This window comes from Nuphar pumila, chromosome 5 (assembly GCF_984573655.1).
Source record: "Nuphar pumila chromosome 5, dmNupPumi1.hap1.1, whole genome shotgun sequence".
NCBI lineage: Eukaryota > Viridiplantae > Streptophyta > Magnoliopsida > Nymphaeales > Nymphaeaceae > Nuphar > Nuphar pumila.
The window spans coordinates 12,447,859-12,467,611 of NC_143253.1; the positions used below are offsets into that span (position 1 = coordinate 12,447,859).

At 41.3% G+C, this 19,753-nt stretch overlaps 1 pseudogene across 1 annotated transcript; it reads left to right on the forward strand.

Annotated features, from left to right (window-relative positions):
- The first annotated feature begins 8,511 nt into the window (after nucleotides 1–8,511).
- On the forward strand, nucleotides 8,512–14,694 carry LOC149836814 (protein KINESIN LIGHT CHAIN-RELATED 1 pseudogene; annotated as a pseudogene). The gene is made up of 2 exons (XR_016431842.1): nucleotides 8,512–10,211; nucleotides 14,227–14,694. The product of XR_016431842.1 is annotated as a protein KINESIN LIGHT CHAIN-RELATED 1 pseudogene (transcript).
- Nucleotides 14,695–19,753: the final 5,059 nt, after the last annotated feature.

A 19,753-nucleotide genomic window follows, 5' to 3' on the forward strand; every position in this document is an offset into this window, starting at 1 on the left:
ACACAAATGCTTCTTCATCTTTGATGTCTTCATCAGCATTGCCATAGATCGGATTATCAAAGATGAAGTTGTCCTTGAACCAACTTGGACAACCTTCAGGATTCTCTATGAATAAAGGGTTGTCAGAAATGATGTAAGACAACTCTTCGTGATCTTCTATATAAGAAAGTGAAGAAAGATGAGACAACTCGTCGATCTCTCTAATGAAGGTGGGTTCTGCATTCATCTCTTCAAAGACTGGATCAGAAATGAACGCACTAATAGGAACCTCAAATTCAGGTGAGGGTTCCTTCATGATTTTCTTATTAATTTCAATGATAGGATCACTACCAAATTAAAAAGAAGGGTCTGCTAGGGAATCCTTCATGACAGAATGGGATTTCCATAAATCCTGTAGTTCATGCCTCGCGATGAACACACTAGTTCCCTTAATTTGAGATGCAACAATCTTAAGGGTATCATGAGAAGAAATGGGGATAACAGACGGAGATGGAGAAACTATAGCCGAAATAGTAGATTGGTTAATGGATGATGAGGCAAAAGATAATGGAGGCAGATCTTTTGAAGGAAGCAACTTGATCTTTTTGCCCTCAAAAGTGAAGGAATAAACATTGGTCTTACCATGATGTATGACATTTCAATTATATTGCCAAGGTCTTCCTAAAATCAACTGACTCGGGTCCATAGGAAGTACATCACACCAAATTTGATCAAAGTAGGTGTTGCCTATGGAGAAATTGACCAAACATTGTTGGTCGATACAAACGTTGATGCTCTTCTAGAAACACGACATCTGATATGGACGGGGATGAGTTTTGCAACTCAAGTTTAACTTGGTCATGGCTTCGATCAATATCACATTTTTAGAGCAACCAGAGTCAATGATAAATTGCTATACTTTCTTATTGATGGTACATGCAGACTCAAATATGTGTGTTCGAACCAAACGATCATTCGCTTCTTGATGCGAGATTAAACATATCCTCCTAAAAATTAGTGCTTCGCCTCTATCAGGAAACAATATCTCTTCCGCATGCTCCTCTTCAGAATCTCCCTCAAAATCCTCAAGATCTTGATTATAAACAAGATTGGATTCGAGATCCAATCTAGAATCATCCTCAACATGTTATCCTTCAATGAACAGGGCCTTGCCACTACACTCAATGGACTTGTGACCCGACTTTTCACAAGTGTAGCACTTGATGAGGGTATTGAAACTAGAAGTTTAAGCTTGGGTTCCTACCAAAGCATTCTGACTCGTAACCCTAGATAGGTTAGTCGCATTGGGGTGTCGGTAGAGTGGGTCGACCTTTCCACTTGGGACTACTGGGGCCCGCACTGGGTGTCTAGTAGTCTGACTAGATTTTGCCAAGGTCTTTCGCTGAGTAGACCTTTCTCAATGACACACTTTTTGATGAACCTCGAACATAGTCCAACACTCAACGAAGTTAAGCATATCCTGTAATTGAAAGTTCAGATCTCCAATATATTTTGATACTAACTATTTCTCACTTTCACAGATGTTATTCCGTGCAATGAGATCATGAAAATCTTTGGTGTATTGATCCATCGACCGGGTTCCTTGCTTTAGACTTTGATACTTATGATATAGTTCTCTGTGATAGTTCAGAGATAGGAACTGAGCACGCAACTTTTGCTCCATGTGCTCCCAGCGCTCAATCAGGGCACGACCTTGGTGCCTGCGCGTTTGCTTGAGCTGACGCCACCAAGCTGCAACTTGATCCTTCAATTTGAGGGATATCAATCCCACACGACGATCCTTCAGAACTTCCTTAAATTCAAGGATTTCACAAATTTCGCTAATCCAATCCAAGAATTCTTCAAGAGTTCCAGTTCTCTTGAATTTTGAGATATCAAATCGTAAGTTGGAATCTCAATAGGATCTCTTCGACTGTGGGTTATCTTTTCTTTCTAGACTTCATCGATTTGACTTGAAATCATCATCAAAATCATACGATTGAGTCTCACAAGTTCCTCGAGAACTGTGTAGACTTCGCTCAGTTCGCTGATCTTGAACTCTAGCATTTTCAGTCATCTGGCGAGTTAATTCTTCAACTTGGCGATTAGCCTCACTGAGTTATCTTTGTAAATCTCGCATCTCATATCGATGATCATGATCGTCAGTTTCTTTATTAAAGTTATTTTGACCTCGACCACCCATTCGACCCGCCATGACGAATGGTACCAATATTTTTTTTGACCTCCCACAACACTGAAAATCGTGCCAGTTTAAGAAATCTGGCAACTCGCTTTGATACCAAAATGATGTAGTGTTGGTGAACATCGATCCACGATCCAAGATCCAAACAGATCTTAACATGCGTGGAAGCTTTCACAAAGATGAGTCCAAATAAGACTAAAAAAATTAGGGTTTTCGGGACCAGTGCGCTCTGTTTCGATATAGGCGATCCAAAGAAAAGTTATGCGTGACTTGCATGCCTTTTCAGCGAATCTAAAACCACTAGATTGGGATTAGAGGTGTTTGTTCCACGGACTAGGGACTGGGACAGACAAACCAGTCTATGTTAGACTTCCAGACTCTGCGGACAGTCTATTCAAAGAGATTTTCAACCCTTCAGCCAGTGGAGTTTACAGAAACTACCAATAGAGAAACCGTAGGTCAGATCCAGATCTTTCCAACGAACTAAGATTTAGATTTTTTTGAGTTTTCTACAAGTCTTTACGAGTTTTTGAACTATCAAAATGAGTATAGAAAAATGTAATTGAAGATTCAACAACAACAGAAAGATTGATATTTTTGAGATACCTAATCGCGGATTCAGCCACAACTTTAAATACAAAAGTTTTAGAGCTATGTCCTAACTTTTCACAAAATCAAACAAATTAAATTTTCATGCAGAGAATCTCAAGATAATTAAAAAATATAGAACACCACCAAGTATGTTCTATAACAGACAGGTGACAGTGGAGTCTTATCAGTTCAAAATCTTATCAACACTTTTCAGGGGTCTAAAAGACTGATTCACACAATGATTTCAACTACAAAGTTGTATATGACCATCTTAGCTTTTCAAAAAGCTAAAGAACGCCAGAAACCAACCTGTATCGAGGCCGATACAATTGTTTCTTTGGAGTCATCTGAGACAACTCGTAACAGAAAATCTCGTTTCTTAGTAAAAAACGAGTTTCACACTTTCACAATGATTTGGGATTTCCTTTGAACAATAGAGCCAATTTATAACATAAAATACCTCTAATCATACATTCGAATACAACAAATAAACCACTACAACTCACAAGCAATATTCAACGAGAAAACACATATGAAAAAAAATGAAAAATGAAATGAAGGAACAAGTGAACCAACGATTTTTTTATCCGTATGAAGATGACAATGAGGGGTCGCTGGATAGCAGCCGACACCAAACTGAAAACACCATGAACTACAACTTGAATCACCAATCAATACGAACAAAAAATTGTTTGCTAAGCTCTCAAGCTCGATCTAGACAAGATCACCTTACACGCCCAAGTGAAAATCGACTTTCTTTCACTCCAAGGAGATCTCTCTTTCCAACCGAGATTTTCAGCCACCAAACAGATTTTTTTTTTGTCAAAGAGAAGCCGCCCCCCTCACCTTGGTCGACCTCCACACTTAAGGAGCTTGGGGAAAGGCCACCATAAAGATGGTATGGCCTTCCCAAGCCATGCTCCAAAAAATGATTTTTGGAAAGGCTATTTTTGGCCAAGAGTCATTAAGTAACCAACAACCATATTGACTTGGACTAGTCAAGGCTGAAATTTGAAATAGGTCTAAAATGCTCCATTCTAAGTGGCACCAACTAGGTTCCTTGGAAACAGATCTTGATCCAGATCCAAACGTGCAGCAAACTAGATCCTGCATAAAAACACATTAGAAAAATGCAATTATGAAAAATTAAAAAAACTACCCGCATTCCTCATACACCCTCTAGTGCCACAAAAGAATCCTACAAGCACCAGAACTATCTGAATCCGTATAATCCAGCTCCTAAAAAAAATTGTAAAAAAAGATTATATGAAATAAAGACTGTAGACAAAATATCCAAAAATTATGATTTCATGAAGAAGCAATGGAATCAAAGCATCTAGCGAAGAAGCACGGTGAGCATCGACTCAACTTCAGATCCACTAGGTCAAGGGACATCCTGTACGCGTGTGGATCGCCTCGTGTAGCGATGCCCGAATCGGGTCTGGAGAGTTGGATTGGGATCCAACTCCGCTTATGAACTCTGAATCTCTGGATGCTTTGCATCAAATATTGTTTATATATTTTATCTTTCATTACCAGTTCTCTTTCATTATTTTCAAAGAATGCATTCTCATTGTCATACTCTACACTAATTGGCTATTCCGGAAATAGCCTGTTGGACTGTAGCAACCCATGTAGATAACTCCAGAGTCAACGATGTTGGCCATGCATATGAACCATTCATAACAATATAGTCCAAACCGATCTAGAGTATGGACTGACAATCATTGCATTTTTGCTCTCGGTTATAAGTCAAAAAGTCCAAAAATGTCCATCGGTAGCTACTCAAAGAGTCCAAGAGCCTATACCTGCCCTCAAGGTGTCCGAAAGACTATGCATGTCCCCAAGGTTTGTGGTTCATGATACATCCTACATGTATCTAATAGGCAATATTTTTAACCCGTAAGGATTTTTCAAAAATTTCTCAACAAATTTCGAGGCACAAGTGAGGTACACCTACCTTAAACAAAGCCCTAGACTATGTCCTTCCTAGTAGAGTTCTTTATCATTTTCTGTAATGTTACCCTAGGTGCACTATTCTCTTTTTCTTTCATTTCTCAACATTAGTGTATTATGCAACATCAAATGTATGTTCACTAACTATGTCTAGCATGTAATCACAAATACACACCTTAGTTCTAGGGATAACAATCTATCACATAGTCACATCATCAATTCATCATGTCACGATACATACAATACCCCCCAGGGTATAAACGTGACATCCTCAGAATAAATCATATTTTGAGAACCCTGAAACTCTACTTTCCTTTGTCAAAATCAAGCATTCCTTTTCGCAACATATCATATGTGTCAAAATATCATTCAACAGGGCACATTCATGATATAAGTCATATCATCTTATGACATTTACATAACATGATCAAGTACTGAAAATAAACATGTAATATATGTCATAATCTTTATGCATCTTACTGAAAATATCAGAAATATAGATTCCTAAGCATAATAAAATCACTAGCATACTTATAACACATGAAATCACATGACAAGATGTATAAATGAACAAACATGTATCTAATTTATCTGAGGAGAAATTTGCAAATGTTTACTTACTTGAATCACTCAAATCTCAAACTAAAAAACAACCTTAGTCTCCCTGCAAATCCTGATATGAAATGAGCATAAATTCAAACAATAACTAAAATATCATTAAAGTCATTGCTCATATAAAATTATAAAATACCCCTAAGCTTTCTTGTCAAATTCTGATATCAAATTCTCAAAGTTTGTTATCTTTCCCTATGTCATTGGATCATTCTTAAGGAGTGAAGTTCAAAAGTCCAAAAACCACCCGAATCCAATATCAGAGTGAAGAGTTATGCTAGATTTACTAAATAGTCTTTTCATATTTTAATTACTCAGGATCTGGATAGCAAGACTCTCGAGGAATCAAAACTACCTTCCTAATCTGATTCTCAAAATCTAGATCCGATCCGATCCAGATTTGAATCCTATATATTCAACCCGAAACAAGTATATATATATAATTTATTTGCTCTCTTTAACTAATTAAACCAGGTTGGCATACTGGTAATCAAACCTCAACCCCTCCCTTTCATAACTTTTATCATTTTTTATAGATCTTGAATTCATTGAACTTAGCCCAGACCCATTCTCATCTGTGCTATATCCCAAACAACACCCACCTAATACCTAACCTAACCCAGACCTAGCCTCAGCCTGGTTTAGGTTTAATCCAAACTGGATCTTACTGGTTTAGTTCTAGACCAAATCCACCCTAATATGGATCCCAAATTAGACAAAGATCCAGTCTCTGATGTTCATACTGGATTCAGATTTGATATGACAGATCCAGACCTGGTTCATTCTGGGTTTGACACAAAGTGAAATCCGTACTCAATCCAGTTTGGGATTGGGTCTGAACTGGATCAAAACTTGATCCACTCAGGTTTGGCCCTATAGGACCCAAACTTGTTCTGATATGGGTTTGGTCCAATTAGATCCAAACCCGATTCGTTCTAGTTTAGTTCACTAGATTTGAACTAACAGTATTTTATCAAAAATGCCTCATAATTTACCAAAATCTTTCTCGTGCTCAAAATTTCAAATCATACTTTTTTTTTTTGGATATTTTTTACCGAAATTGAAATGTCTGCCCAAAATCGTCTCAAGAATCACCCCCTTGGGCATCTTCACTCTGTGAAAGTCGACTCCCAACTTAGGCCCGGGACGGGATTCTTAGTCTACAAGACGATCATAGGTATGGCAAGAATCACCCCCTACCTACCCTGGGGCAAGCAGTTCCAGCTGTCCATGGTCGTCAGGGTCGGTTCACGTGTAGTAGAGACTAAGGGCCCTTCAACTGATGCACATATAAAATGATAAAATCCAGTAACATTTGGGAAAGGGAGACGTTGACCTGAAACAGAAGAACATGGGGGCATTATACACGGACAACCTATTGTAAACTGGGTTGAATTCGGATCAGCTAAGTACATGGGGGGGAGTCGGATCTGGTCCGAGTTCGAAACAGCCAAAAATTACAAAACCTTCATCCCGAATCAGACCCATTTGCATCCCTACCTACAACCATGGGAGGATGGTTGGCGGTCCGGGTCTGACTTGCATTGGATCATCGTTAGCCTAAGGACCGATGATTACGAAGCAACAGGCCTTGTTCGGTTCTTAACTGAGCGTTGATCCTCGCCCTTCTTCTAACCATCAAACAGGCTTCCAGCCTGACACACTCGAAACCACAATTGGGCTTCCACTGTTGGTCTATGCAGATCCATCGTCCATAATGACACGATCTCAGACATGCTGACACGGACAACTATTATTGTAGCAAATTTCGATACTTTTTTACTATTATTTAAATAAAAATGCATTATTATTATTAAAACAAAAAATTTTCCTTGTCCTCATGTCTTATTTAAAATAATAATAATAATAACCAAACTTGCGAATCCAACTTCTATCACGTGTCGTCGTATCCTCGATCTTATCTTTGTGGCAATCAATCCAACTTGTAACTCGTGAGGCCCGACCCGAGTAGACCCAGAAACTAACCTTATCAACACCAACAAAAGTGCAAAGAGAAAAAAATCTGACCTGTTGGTAGGGTCCACGTGTCAGTACCCTATTGCTGGCGCTTAAAAAATCTGTCAAGGCACGTGAAATTCGGGTCACGCCAAGCTTTTTGGAATCCAAAGGCGAACCGCTTTAATAAATAAAAACAAAACAAATCTGGTGGGGGCGGGGCGGGGCTTACTACTCCTAATCCAGCAGCAGCAGCAGAGGGAATGCTCGTACTACCCAATGCGGACGTGATGTCCTCCGACTGTAAGTAAAGATCTCCTTTAGACTTTCCTTCGAACCAATTGCCTACTCATTTCATGGAAAATGGGTCCGTGCTAAACTGCATGTTAAATAGGGTTTTCAGGCTTCTTGGGTGCTTTTTATGTGGTTTCGGCTCCGCAAAAGAATCCGCAACTTATGAGAAAAATGATGTTTGGAGCCACAAGATTTTACAAAGATTTTGGACGGTTGATTTTTTGAACTTTATAAATCCCACCCATGTATTGGATACAAACTCTTCAATTCGGATAAAAAAAAACACATTTAACATGCCGTTTAGCACCAAATTGGTTTAGCACTGACCCGTTACTCCTCATTTGGTTACACCTTTTTTGTGGTCTAAACCAATCCACTTAACTAGGGATGGCAGTAGACCGGGGCGGGAGACAAGGTCTCCACCCCGCCCCGTTTCAAAATCTGAACCTTCACCCTCCATCCTCGAGGATGAATTTTAACCTCCACCCCGCCTTCATCCCCGTTTCATGTCCTCCATTCCCGGTCCAAACGGGGCCGGGCCTCATTTTCCCTTAGTCTATAGTCATTCCTTAAAGGATTGGGGACCGGGCGCGGGGCTAGGCAGGGATTGGGATGGAGACAGGGTGGGGTGGGGGAAAAACGTAAGTCCATCCTGGCACGGGGATAGATTTTAACCTTCATCCCGGCCTCCATCCCTGTTTCATGCACTTCATTCCCGGTCCAAACGGGGCGGAGCCCCGTTGTCCCCCGGTCCACTGCCATCCCTATGGTTAAAGTTAACCAGAAGTGTATGTCCCCACCGAGCAAGTTAATCGTCTCTCTCCCTCTATCTTATCGTTTTCAGTTTCCGGTTTTGCTTTTTACCTTGACTCTTTACTGCCCTCTTTGGTTTGGTAGTTGAAACCTGTGAAGAAGCAAGCAAAGAAAGCCGTTGAAAACCCATGCCGGGCCTCGTCCTCCTCGGCGACCCACCGTCCTCCACCGCACCGCCACCGCCGCACAATGACGACAGCAGAGAATCTCACCGAGACGAAGGAGGAGGAGGGACGAAGGAGGAGATGCAAAGGCAGGCGAAATCGAAGACACCAACGCCTTCAACTCCCAAGAGATCTCCGGTTCCCAGGAAGTCTCCTTCGCCTTCTTCGGCGGCGACTGCCCCTCGGAACAAGTTCTCCCCCGGCGATTCCGATGCGACTTCCCGCCAGAAACTCTCCGGTTCCCCGTCGGCGGCCGACGCGACTTCCCGCCGGAAACTCTCCGGTTCCCCGTCGGCGGCTGACGCGGCCCTCGACAACCCCGATCTCGGGCCGTTCCTCCTGAAGCTCGCCCGCGAGCTCGCCGCCGAGAACCCGCCGAAGGCGCTGGACTACGCTCTCCGGGCTGCCAAGTCCTTCGAGCTCACCTCCTCCGCCTCCGGCGCCCCCAACCTCGACCTCGTCATGTGCCTGCACGTCGCCGCGGCCATCAACTCCGCCATCGGCCTGTTAGACGACGCCGTCGCCGCCCTCGAGCGCTCGATCCAGATCCCGGCGCCAGATCTCAGCCCGGAGAACGCTCTCGCCGCGTTCTCCGGCTACATGCAGCTCGGCGACACCCTGGCGATGATCGGCCGGACCGATCGCTCGCTCGATTCCTACGTCTCCGCGCTTCGAATCCAGAAGCAAGCCCTCGGCGAGACCGATCCCAGGGTTGCGGAGTCCTGCCGGTACATTGCGGAGGCGTACGTTCAGGCGATGAGGTTCCCGGAGGCCGAAGAGCTTTGCCGGCAGGCGCTCGCCGTCCACCGGGAACGGGACGCCGGATCCCTCGAGGAGGCCGCCGATCGTCGCCTCATGGCCCTGATCTGCGACGCCCGCGGAGATTACGAGTCGGCGCTCGAGAATTTGGTGCTCGCGAGCATGGCGTTCTCTTCGGAAGGGGGGCGGAAAGGGGATATCGCCGCCGTCGACAGATCCATCGGCGACAGCTACTTCTCGCTTGGCCGCTACGACGAGGCGGTGTTCGCTTACCAAAAGGCCCTCACTGTCTTCAAATCGTCCGTCGGGGACACCCATCCGGCGGTGGCAGCCGTCTACGTTCGCCTCGCCCACCTCTACCACCGGACGGGGAAGCTCCGGGAGTCGAAATCCTACTGCGAGAACGCGCTGCGGATCTACACGTCCAAGCAGGTGCAGTTCGAGGACTGCGAGGAGCTTGCGAGCGGCCTTGCAGAGGTTTCGGCGGTTTACGAGGCCATGGACGAGTACGGGGAGGCGCTGAACGTGTTGCAGAAGGCGGAGAAATTGCTGGAAGGCGGGCTCTGGCAGCGGAGCACGGTGGCGGGGTTGGAAGCCCAAATGGGGGTGATGAATTATATCCTTGGAAAGTTCGGGGAGGCCTACGAGTGCTTCAAGGGGGCTGTGGATAAGCTCAGGGAAGGTGGCGGCGAGCAGAAGTCCGTGTTGTTCGGGATGGTTCTGAACCAGATGGGGTTGGTGTGCATTTAGCTGTTCGCGATCGAGGAGGCGGCGAAGTTGTTCCGAGAAGCAAAGGGCATCCTGGAGAAAGAATGCGGGCCTTGTCATCCTAATACGCTCGGGGTGTGCAGCAATCTTGCCGCTGCTTATGATGCAATGGGGAGGTAAGAGTGGATGATGGTATTTTATCTCTTTGATTATTTATCCACAATTCGTTTGATCATCATCATCTTCTTCTACTTCTTCTTCTGGACACCTGTTCCTTGTTAATCACATTGCAAATGCTCGTGTGCCGCTGTTTCTTGGTTAATTTATTCTAAGATGCCACTTCAAAATTTTGTTTTTCCTTTGAGGTAGGAAAATAATATAACCAGATCTTAAAATCTAGCAATAAGAGTTGAGAAGTGATCACTTGGGAACAGAAGTGTAATCAGAAAATTTTAAAAACAATTCCAAAACCGCGGGTTTGTTACTTTGTTTCTGCAATAAGATTTTTTTTTACATTTTGTAGAAAACCTATGAGAATAGAAATGATTATGGGACAACATAAAAGATATTTTCTTTTCCCAAATCGTCCCTCATCTTGATTTCCAAAGTCACCCTTCACTTTTCTTTAACCTGACCATAATCATCCTCTAGGTTAACTTCCTTCAAGAACCGTTGACTAGACCGTCTGGCTCTTCTGAAATGACCCTTTGACCTTCTACATAAGGACACTTTGGCTTTGTAATAAGAATAGGACGAGATTGTAAAACCCTTTAAAAGTGGATGCATTTGTTTCTCTTAAGACATCGTTTTTTTTCAATCATGAATTGTTGATTATCCGATTTTTTTATGAATTTCTTTGTTGGTTCCATCCTGAACCCAAACATTTCCTCGTTAGTTCCATGTGAAATCCAAAGTCCAAACAATCCAAAGTGGGTCCTTTTACAATAGAGTTTTTTGCATAAAAAAATCTTCATTTTAGTGAGAAGTTCCGGAAAGTATTGAAACACACCTTAAGGACACGTTTGGAAGTGAGAAACAATCTTATAGGAAAAGAAGATTACATATGAGAAGTTCTCACATGAAAACTTCTCTATATGAACAAATTTCTCTCGTTTGTGTCACATGAGAAAATCAGGGTGGAAAAAATATAATAAATGTGATAATATTGTGTACCCACATGTTCAAACTCAAATTGTTTGTTGAGACATATTCACTAACCATTGATGGGCAGCAACCCCTTCTTTCTCCATCTTCCTAATCGGATAGACAATATTATCATCCGACTATAGAGATCAGCTACGTGCTCTGAAGTTCAGTGGCAGAGAAGATTCAATGGTGGTCTCCATAAGCTCGACCTATAATTCCATTATTGATCCAGTCGAAGCAGTTCAAGGATAAGAGGGGACCATCGATGAAGTTACAATGACAATCTCCATAGACAGAACATGTAATTGCAGAACCTAAGGTGAGAAACAGCAAACCATTCAAGCAACTCATTGATAAGAGGGCCAACGAAACCCAATCTTTGTGCAAGTTCTCCACCACGTAGCTACATATTAGTGAAAATGGACTGTTACTGTGTGTCTGTGAGAGAGAGAGAGACCTGAAAATGGAGGAGAGGAAGATGAAGGAAGTTAGCAGAACGGATGGAATGCGATGCTTTGATGGTGAGGGGTTGCCATCATGCAAAAGAAAAATTTGGATGGGAAAAATTCCTCCACCTAGGGGTGTGGAGGAATTTTTCCTATAAAAAATCAAAGTTTTTAGAAAACTTTCCTTTCGAAAGTTTTCTCTCATTTGGAACAGATGGAAAAGTTACAAAATTTATTTTCTACTTCAACTTTTCTTATTATTTTCCTGTTTCCAAAAGACATACCTACAAAAAGAAATTCTCGAATGAGACTAAGGACAGTTCAGCTGCATTTTGAGAATCTTTTTTTTTCTTTATATTTTTTTCCCAATATGTGAAAGAAGAGAAAAGGGGAGCCCCACCGCTTCAGATAAAAGACTCTGGAATCATTCACACGACACGATATAGCAACTCTTTTGACAGGAAATCTGTGACCACTATAACAGTAGTCGTTCCACATACTTTACCTATTATATCTTCACAACCCGATATAGTAAAGAGAACAATTTTTCACCTAGAACTTGCATTTCCATTGATGTCTTCATCAAAAGAATACAAGGATTTAGCGCTTAGAGAAACTTCCTTTCAGCAGAAAAAAAACAAGACACATTTTAGATGAGATTTGGGGTTTCCTTGGAGAAAAAAATAACAGGAAATTACTGGTGTTGGTGACTTTGCGGTTTCCACAGCATGTAGGAAATATTTTATTGGGCTGAAATTTTCCCAGAATAAAATTGGCATTTGAGCCTGAAGGGAAATTGATTGTAATTAATTTAACAGCTTTCTTAGAAAGAGAGTACCTTCTTGGTTCATGCAAGAACTTTTGTAAAGGTATTATGATGCCGGACTAGGAAGCGGAAGTGGGAAACTATACTAGAAGCGAAAGCGAAAAGCGAAAAGCGAGGCATTTTGAAATTTATAAGAAGTGAGAAGCGAAAAATCAATTTAAAAGTGAAATGAGAATCGAATGGGAAACGAATAAACACTAAAATAAAAATTACCATTCTTAAATTTTTAGTGTAAGAATTAATTTTTTGTCAAAATATAAAGTTGACGATTGCCTGTTTAGAAAAAGCACACGGGAAGTGAGCGAGAAGTGTGAGATGAAGCACAGAGAGAACATGAAAAGAAGCGTGCGATGACATAGGAAGCATGAACGAAGATCGTGGGAAGCATAGGAGGATCGAGATTCCCAAAAAAGTTTCTGAAGCAAAGGGAGTTTTCTGAAAGCGCATTCTCACCCACCTAAGATGCTTCTGGTAACTCTGGTCTAGTTACTTTTGGTGAGATGCCTGTTGGATGTACCTACTATTACAAAGCACCATACTGATCAACATCACTCTGATACTCCGTTTTTGCTCCCATACCTTATCCCCTTATATACTAGTCACAATTAAAACTTCAAAGAAATGCTTGTAACCCCATTTCTATAGCTGTATGAATGTGACATAGATGATAGTTGCGAACTGTTGACAAGAAGAATTTGCTTAGTTTGACAATTTCATCACAATTTTGGTGGTTACCCATGTGGTGAGCTGGGTCCTACGACAAGTTGAAGGCCCAGGATCGAATCCTGCTGGCGCAGCCGTTGCTTTATCACGATTGGGGCACGTAAGGCTGAGTGGTTGTGTCCTCAACCCGGAGTTTTACCTCGCAGGGAGGGTTTTCCTTTGTCATCAAAACAAAAAAAGACAATTGCATCAAAAATTTGAAAACAAGCACGTTTCATTCTTGTGTTTTCATGCTCACACTTGCTCAGATGCACACACACACACACCCGGGCGATTGCATGCAGAGTAACTTTTGACCTCATAATTGGTTATATCTTCACTGTCTGGATTGCTTCTTGTGGCACTTGTGCAAAAGTCTGCTTGAGTATTTAAGATTGGGAAGAAGTGTTCTGAACTAGAATGTTACTTCATCATCCATTATTTTGGACATGGAATTAGTGAAGCTTATGTTTTTTATAATTGCAGAGCATCTGAATGTTGACAGGGTTTTGTATTAAAGAATGCCTACTTCACATTTTGTGCCTCCACAGATCCAACGAGATTGGCTTGTTTATGGGAGTTGCACATAAATAAAAACCATGGTGAACAATGGTGGATTATATATAAAAGGTGTTCTTGGTAGAGAACTAGATCTATTGGAAAATGGGTGGGAAAATTCCTGTCACATTGGTTGTGGGTAGTGCCATTTTTCTCGAGTATTACAAGTCAGTCGGGGGATTTGCTGCTTCTGACATGGAAAATTGCAAAGCTGCATTAAGATTTGGTTTATGATTAGGCAATAATTTATTTGACTACACCAATCAGGTGGTGATCAGGTGCATGTACACCCTAGCTGTCTGACAGTTACTCCATCATTTATGCAGTGGGGACATGAATTGAATATACTTCTTTGACTCCTCGTCTTGATTCCTTTGTTCATCTAATTTGTATCTCAATGAAAACCAAAAAAATAAATGAACTCATAACCTTGAGTATTTTCTGCTTTTCTGCTAATGGTTTCAGGCTTCAAATTGGTGCTGAAATTTTGCCAATTTTTTAAAATTCTGTCAGGGTTGAAGATGCTATTGAGATTCTAGAGTTTGTTCTTGGGGTGCGAGAAGAGAAATTGGGAACTGCTAACCCCGAATTTGATGATGAGAAGAGAAGATTATCTGAGCTATTGAAAGCAGCAGGAAGGGCAAGGAATAGAAAGGTAAAATCTCTTGAAAATCTTCTAGGGTCTAAATCTCAGAAGTCAAAGAAGGAAGGTACCAAGAGGTGGCCAAGCTTTGGCTTCAGAAGTTGATGTCTCCATCTCAGGAGTTTATGTAACTTAAAAATGTGTAAATGCTGAACAGAAGATTGTTTCTTTTATTTCATGAGCTTATTGTATTTCTTTAATGTTTTATGCCTCTTACATCTTCTGATTTATTGTGGGATGTTTGGGCCTTCCTGCTGTCAAAAAATGTACTTTGATCCATAAAAATGTAATCTTCTAAAATCTGCATAATCTATGGAAAATGATCTTGGAAAACAAAAGTGCAAGATTGATTTGGCATGCCAGTTGGCTAAAGTTTTCTGAGATTGGTTCTTGATGTAGTTTTGTTGACAGAACACAAGATTTACAGTCTAATTTTACATTTTTACTCTTGTATATTCCAGTTCACTTTTCTGTGAATAAAGATGTATTACCATGTTTATTTTTGTAAAACACTTCATATTAAACTATGCATGATTATTCATAATTATTTCCTTGGAAAACAAGCTTAGAAGATTTGCAATGTAACTTGGCCAGTGCTTTCTGACATCAGTTCTTGATGCAGTTTTGCTTACGGAACCCATATAACCTTCGCAAATTTACATATTTTATCCACCTCTTGTATCTTTCAATTTATTGGGTGATCTTAAGTCTTAGTGCTGCCAAGAAGGTTACTTTGTTAATACAGGTATATTTTGCCTTTTGCTAAGATGATGCAGTCTTCAGAGGGCTGCGATAATGGCAGTGAAGACACGGCCTCTTGATGCGATCCCTAACCCTTGCGTGACCTTGATGGAGGCTGGGAAGGCACGACTGTGTACAGTCGTGTGCTGACAGGCTAAAACAATAAAACTCACCCAGACGGTGATGCTGGAACTTTTTTGTATTAAATGCCAAATGTCAATGAACAGGCTGCTGATAAAAATTGAAGGAAAAGGCAAACAATGAACAATAATGGGAAAAAAAGGAGAAAAGAATGACAGAGAAAAAAACCCAGGCCCGGACCCAGACCCGAGAAGGCTTCAATTCAGGACTGGATTGGTGCTGAGCCGGGTCTTCCCTTTTCTAGAGTAGGTGCGCGTTATCTTCCTGCATCGAGTCAACTCACTTGGGGTCGGATCCTGCTGCTGGATCCGATCATCCATTCTAAATGGTGGGTTGGGTTCCCTGGCCGTGCCAAGGTCACATGGTACTGGTACCGCCTACTCTGCATCATTCTCCCCTGGTTGGGAAGAAGTCGGCTCTGACGACTTGTTGTCCCCACAGTAAGCATATAGATCAGACACATTGAAAATCAGGGAAATGTTCCAATCGTTAGGCAGTTCTAGGAGGTAGGCATTCGAACCTAATCGTAGTAGGACCTGGAATGGACCATATTTCTTAGGGCTCAGTTTATTATAAGTGCCCACGGGAAAACACTCAGGATGCAGGTAAACCCAAACAAACTGACCAACTTGAAACTGAATGTCGCGACGACCTTGGTCAAAGAAGGCTTTGTACGTTTCGTAACTCTCAATGAGTTTGGTCCGGACTTGCCTATGTGAGCATGCGATGACAAGTGCCCGTGAGTCAAGGACTCCCAGTAAAATGAGGACACTCATTGAGACTCATGATCAGAAGACACCACCCCTTGGTGGGATGCCCAAGCAAGACACCTCTCTATTATGGAGACCAACCCTATATGGACTCCAAGAAGATCAGCAATTGTAGAGTCCTCAGTCTTGACTGTCTTCATGAGAAGTCTAGTTAAGTAGGAAACCTCCGTTATGTATGTGCCTATTTAAATAAAGAGCACCTCCTCCCTCTCTTCATCAAGTAGAGAGAAAGAGAGTTTCACCGTGGACGTAGATCGTGCTAGAACGAACCATACATAATATTGTGTTTGCCTCGGTCTGTGAATCCTTGATTTGCGTGTGTGAATCATTTTCATGTCATCGATACAAAAGTGCACATCACTGTTGAAAAGTTTAAGAGCATAAACTTTGAACTTAGATTCCTACTGCATAGTTGCAGTGGTACTCGATGCACCACAATGTATCACGGATCATGCCAGATGTTGGATCAGGCTAGATATCAGTCGTTTAGGAAACCATAATAGAAGTATCAAATGTTTAACAAGCTTGTCTCAATTATTTGTGAAACACACACCATCTTACATAGAAACACATTTCTATTACATTACAATGAGTATCAAATTCATTTCTATTAAATTTTTTGCATACAAACAATACTTTCATTTTATAAAAACTATTTTAATTTATAAAAAAAATATTATCATTATCTTTTTTTGAGCGATTTATTGTTTTTTTAGAGAAAATTGTTATCATTATCATATATATGTGTATATTTGACTATTTTAATTTGTGGGTTTATTTATGAAAATATCATTTTTTTTCATAAACTCCTACCAATTCTTTTAGAAACAGTGTCAATGTCTATTAGAAACTGGTATTTGAGAGTTGTATCAATATGCGTCTCAAATAGAAAGGCACCTAAAACTTTTTAAGCCCTCACGTTCTTGTACTCATACCAGTAACTGTACTTGTTTCTGGCAACTATGATCAACTAAAAAAATATAGAACGAACCCACAAAATTTGCTCCATGTTGCTAATTTTGTAGTCGTAGCTTATATGGGCGAATGCCCCAGTGGGGTTATTTCAGATCCATAGATCTCCAGGAGAATTTGCTTATATTTAATAATATAAGGAACATAAGCTTCCAAGCTTGCTTGCATTTTTGACTGATTGCCACTGTAGGAATATAAAACAAAAGGAGACAGGAGTATATTTGAGATTCTGTATTTTCTGCTTGGGGTTTAGTTGATGACTGGAACCTATGCTCGTCAGAGGAGCTGGTAATCTAAACAGTATTCACATTATATGCAGCATCACTGCATGGGGGCGTGCAGTTACCTGCCGGACAGCAGTGTCCATCTCGAGAAAAATGGTCAGCAGCAGTGGATCTGAATGCTAAGCATGTAGCGCTGCTGCATAAAAAATGGCCTCATATAAATATGTATGAGAGAAAGAGAGAGGTGGTTACTAAAAAAGCCATTTTGTTTTTTTTTTTTTGCTTGGTAAAGCATGCGGCCGGGCCTCGCTAGAAGATCCAGTGATCGGCCGGAGTACTTTGTAAGGTGCACTCGGGCCACACAAAACACAGAAAATCGCGGGGTAGCGATTTTAAGTGCTTGTGTTTTATACAGAAAATTGCTAACCGTGGTAGCTATTTTTTGTGTTTTGTGTGGCACGAGTATTTTGTACTTATATAAGAAATGTAAGAAAATAGGTCAGTAGTTGCATTATATGCTCTGTTTGGGGTCCTTGAACAGGAGCTGTTGCAATTTCCCCAGTGTGATCTCATGCTTTCTGACTGTTTGGAAGCAGGAGTGTTGGTAAAACATTACATCAAACCCCAGTATCACATTTCAACACATTCACAAGAGGATGCTTTTGGCAACTCCACCTTTAACACCACATTTTGGCTACATATGAATAATGTTTTCATCCCAATGCAAAGCTCCCAAACAGAGCCTTAGAAATAAAATGTTCCCTTGACATGTGGAAGGGAGCACTTCTCCCTGAAAAAGGCAGGTTTTTGCGGAAACAAGCGGAAATTGCACCGTTTCTGCAAACCAAACCTCAGTATCCAAACACGGCCCAAAATCAACTACTACTGTTTTCCAGTGGGAGAGAATGTCAAACTTGCTGATGATGCATTTGTTGATCCAACCTTGTGAAAAATGGATTTCAGAAAAAAGATCTCAAGCCTAGAGGCACGTTCTTAAGATCACAATCTTTAGAACTTCAATCGCCCCACTCCGGGAAGTCCGAAGATGCGAAAAGAGGTTTGTTGCGATTGAGTTTGCAGGATACAACTAGGCTTGAACCTCCAGAGAGTCAATGCTTCGCAAGGACAGATGATCTCTACCACACTTGTACTCTACAAGCCAAATCGAGAAGAAGGAAGAAGAAGATTTTGGAGAGTTATAAAATTCTTGTATCTCAAAAGACGAAAATAGAAGATATTTATAAACTTTAGAGACGCCAAAACATTTTGCGATAAATAAGATTAATGGCCATAAATCTGACAGTTTAAAAATAGGACAAAAAAAATACTTGAACGGTCACCCACCTTTGACTGTCAATCAAAGGCCTCCAAAACCGTCAAACAATCACAATGCAACATTAACTCGATATACATGCAACTTAAAGCTTTTCAAACGGCCAGATAACTCAAAACCGAAAAATCAAAATGGATATTTGCACCTCGCACCGCTGCGAAGTGCAAAGTACGTCATCAAAACGCCTCAAGCGCCCTTGCGCTCGCATGCGCGAATGGCGCGTCCATTGTTGCACGATGCGCAGCAACGTCCGCAATCCACCTAAAGAATAGATGACAAACTCTCTATTTAAACCTCTTGAAAAAACTTTTCTCTCTTAAATATGGGACTAAACTTTTTCAAAACACTTTTGGTAGTAATCATTAATATTTTAAAACTTTCCTAACAGCATTTGCCTGTCCAAGACAACAAAGGATCTGCGGTGTGTGGCGCTGCAGGGGCGCGTTCATAGGTGGAAAGAAAATTGGGAAACCAATACCCTGGGAAACGTTAACATGGAAAAGAGGGGTGTAGGTCACCATTGATTTTGGGGCTCTCTTTCCTAGCTGTTTTCATTTTCCCGGTGGAACCTGTGAAATGCCTTGTGGTTTACACGATTTTGCAGGAAGCCTCTATGACGTTTAAAATGTCTGGGAAAATTCTCATGGCCTACACAAAGGAAAAACATACACTCGTGTGATCAATGATGAAACCGGACACAACCCACATCCGTTTTTTTGCGATTGATTCCTAGCCAAATCTTGCTTTATATATGAAAGTTGAGAAATTGCCATAAATCCATGTTTAAGGTGGTGTTTGATTGCAACCACTTGTCGAGATGAACGGGATAAGGTGGGATATTCTATTACAGATGAAAATGAGATTCTCCAGCTTATCCCATTTATGTGGGCAACTGGGAATCTTAGATTTGATTATTCCCCAACCTCAATGGTGACTGCTTGTTCTCACTTGACTACGTTGGACAAAGAATCCTAGGCAAACGCCCATGAACCATCACACCAAACACCAAGGATTCCCCAGCTGAGTGAAAGCTGACTGCCATCATTTTCGTGTGGCATGACAAGCTTTTTGCTTTTTTCATTGCCTTTCACCGATGTCCTGATTATAAGCGAACAATGATCGATTACCCCTAGTACAAGCTTTTTGCTTTTTTCATGACAAGGAACTTTTGACATCCTACATGAATTTGACATCCTCTATGCTTTGGCTGAAAGGT